At 44.4% G+C, this 2,822-nt stretch overlaps 1 non-coding gene across 1 annotated transcript; it reads right to left on the reverse strand.

Moving 5' to 3' along the window:
* Positions 1 to 2,394: 2,394 nt before the first annotated feature.
* On the reverse strand, positions 2,395 to 2,501 carry LOC122688835. The gene has a single exon (XR_006339580.1). It is a non-coding gene; the product is annotated as a U6 spliceosomal RNA (small nuclear RNA).
* Between the last annotated feature and the right edge of the window lie 321 nt (positions 2,502 to 2,822).

Below are 2,822 nucleotides of genomic sequence, written 5' to 3' on the forward strand. Positions count from 1 at the left end.
TGTAGGTATGGAGGCTTTTGGATGGTCACTTTTTACTTAAAGTTCCATGTAGTCAGGAGTTTTCTGGTGTTCTCAGGTTTTGGGCTTAAGTCTCCTGCCTCTGGATTTCAGTTTTATTCTTCCTGTAGTCTCAGGACTTCTCCAGCTATACAGCACTGATAATAAAACTTCTAGGTTAATGGCGAAAAGATTCTCCCCCGTTAGGGACACCCAGAGAGGTTCACAGAGTTACATGAAGAAGAGGAGAGGGAGGAGGGAGATAGAGATGAACAGGAGGAGAAAAAGGGGGACTCAAGAGGAGAGAGACAGATCTACGCAGTTATCTGTTCCCAGAATGTTCTCCGTAGCCCAGACACCCACCAGAATTCACAGAATTGGATTGGGAAGAAAAGGAGAAAGGAGGAAATAGAGGTGTTCTGAGGTAGAAAACAGAGAGTCAAGATTGGGAGAGAAAAATCAACACACTCCTGAATAAAAATGGGAACTGAATATTTGATTCTTAAATGTTCACAATTTATATCATATATTGAAAAACAAAAATTAAAAATGTAGAGTAGAGATTAGACTCTTAAAAATACTATATTAAAAACAAAAACCAAAACACACACAAAAAATTTTTTTAAAATATATATGAAGTTCAGTTTAAAAAATAGGGCTTCTCTCTCTTTTTTTTTTTTTTTTTGGTAAGGTTATAGTGTATTGAAAATGAAAATTAAGGAGTAGTAGAGGAGTACTAGAGGACTTTAAAAGAAATAAGAGAAAAAGAAAAATAGAAAATAGAAGAGAAAAAGGAGAAAAAAAAAAAGAATTTTCCCTAATTAAAAAAATCGTAAAAATCTATGAAAATGAAAGTTAAGGAATGATGGGGGAGTAATAGGGAATTTTAAAGGAAAATAAAAAAGAAAAAATTAAAAAAAAAATTTTTTTTTTCTTATTAAAAAAAAAATTTTTTTTTTTCTTATTAAAAAAAAAAAGTAAAAATATATCTAGGAATTTCTCTGGAGCTGTTGCGGTCAGTGTCGGTTTGGCTCAGTTTCAGATATCTCCTCGTTCCAGCTTACAGATCTCGATATCTACAGGCCTCTTCCGGTATAATCGGTGTTTTCTACAGGGATTTTAATCTGTTGCACCGCTCTCTCCTGAAGCGGTTCCCTTTGTTTATTTGGCTTCTGTTTGCCGGTTTCTTCAGAGCCTCATTTCCGCCCTGACACAGGCGGGCGGAGGTGGACTCTTATTCAAGTAGCTAGTTCTGTCGCGCTGCTGGGAGGGGCTGACGCTGCAGGGATGGGCTGGCGCTGCCGGGAGAGGCTGGCGCTGGTTTCTCGGTCTGCGCTGCTCAGAGTCCCGGCCGCTCCTCATGGAGCGCGCCGCGCGCAGCTCCAGCCCTCGGGTGATCCACAAAAGCGCGGAACAAAAGGCTGAGTCCGCTCTTGTGCCTTCCCCGTCAGAGCGTTCCAGGCAGCCAGGAGCTTGACCGGCGCACTCTCTCCGGGTGCGGCGCACCCTCTCCCACGGTCCCAATCTCAGTTTCTGCCGGCGCCAGTCGGGTGTGTGCGCCTTCTGCCCTCTGCCCCCAGCCCGTCCCCGCCCGCGTCGGTCGGGTGCCTGCGCGCTGTGTCTCTCCGCGACCTGCTCCCGGCTCCGGCGGGTCCGGGCCGGCCCGCAGTCTGCGAGACCCTCTCCGGACTCTCTCGGTCCCCCCGTTCCGCGAACGGCCGGCAGCGAGTTCGGGCCGGTCAATTTTCTCTCTCTTCCCTGCTCTCCCACAGTTCAAGTTGGTAACTCACAAAAGCTCCCTCCGATTGTCCTCAGGGCACTCAGGCCCGGACCCTGCCCCAAACAATGCCGCCTGCTCCTCTCCGTGCCGCCCCCACTTGCTGGTGGCGGATGCGGGTGTCTGGGGCACTTTTCTGCTGAGAGTTGCTTTTAGGCAGGTAATCTGTGGGTTTTATTTATTGTTTCCCTCCCAGTCAGGTTGCCCTCCTAGATTCAAACGCTTCCCCCAGGCCCGCCAGTGCGAGGGTTTCCCGGTGTCTGGAAACGTCCTCTAAAGACTTTCTTCCCGGGACGGATCTCCGTCCTTAGCTCTTTTGTCTCACTTTTTATCTTTTATATTTTTTCCTACCTCCTTTCGAAGACAATGGGCTGCTTTTCTGGGCGCCTGATGACCTCAGCTAGCGATCAGAAGTTGTTTTGTGAAGTTTGCTCTGTGTTCAGATATTCTTTTGATGAATTTGTAGGAGAGAAAGAGGTCTCCCCTTCCTACTCCTCCGCCATCTTCAGGAGTTGCTTATATATTTTTGAGATTAATACTTTGTCTGTTTCTTCGTTTGCTATTATTTTCTCCCAATCTGAGGGCTGTCTTTTCACCTTGCTTATAGTTTCTCCTTTGTTAAAAATATGGAACGCTTCACGAATTTGCGTGTCATCCTTGTGCAGTGGCCATGCTAATCTTCTCTGTATCATTCCAATTTTAGTATATGTGCTGCTGAAGCGAGCACACAAAAGGACAATTATTGAAGTATAGTTGATTTACCTTGTGCTACATATATATATATATTTCTCGCATTATAGTTTATTACAAGATACTGAATGTAGTTGCCTGTGTAATACAGTAGGACCTTGTTTATTTCGTATATAGCAGTTGGTGACTGCTAATCCCAAACTGTTACTTTATCCCTTTGGTATCCATAAGTTTGTTTTCTGTCGGAGTCTGTTTCTGTTTTGTAAATAACTTCACTTGTGTCATCTTTTTAAATGCTGCATATAAGTGATAGCATATGATATTTGTCTTTCTCTGAGTTACTTCACTTAGTATGATA

Source organism: Cervus elaphus, chromosome 33 (genome assembly GCF_910594005.1).
Source record: "Cervus elaphus chromosome 33, mCerEla1.1, whole genome shotgun sequence".
NCBI classification, from domain to species: Eukaryota; Metazoa; Chordata; class Mammalia; order Artiodactyla; family Cervidae; genus Cervus; species Cervus elaphus.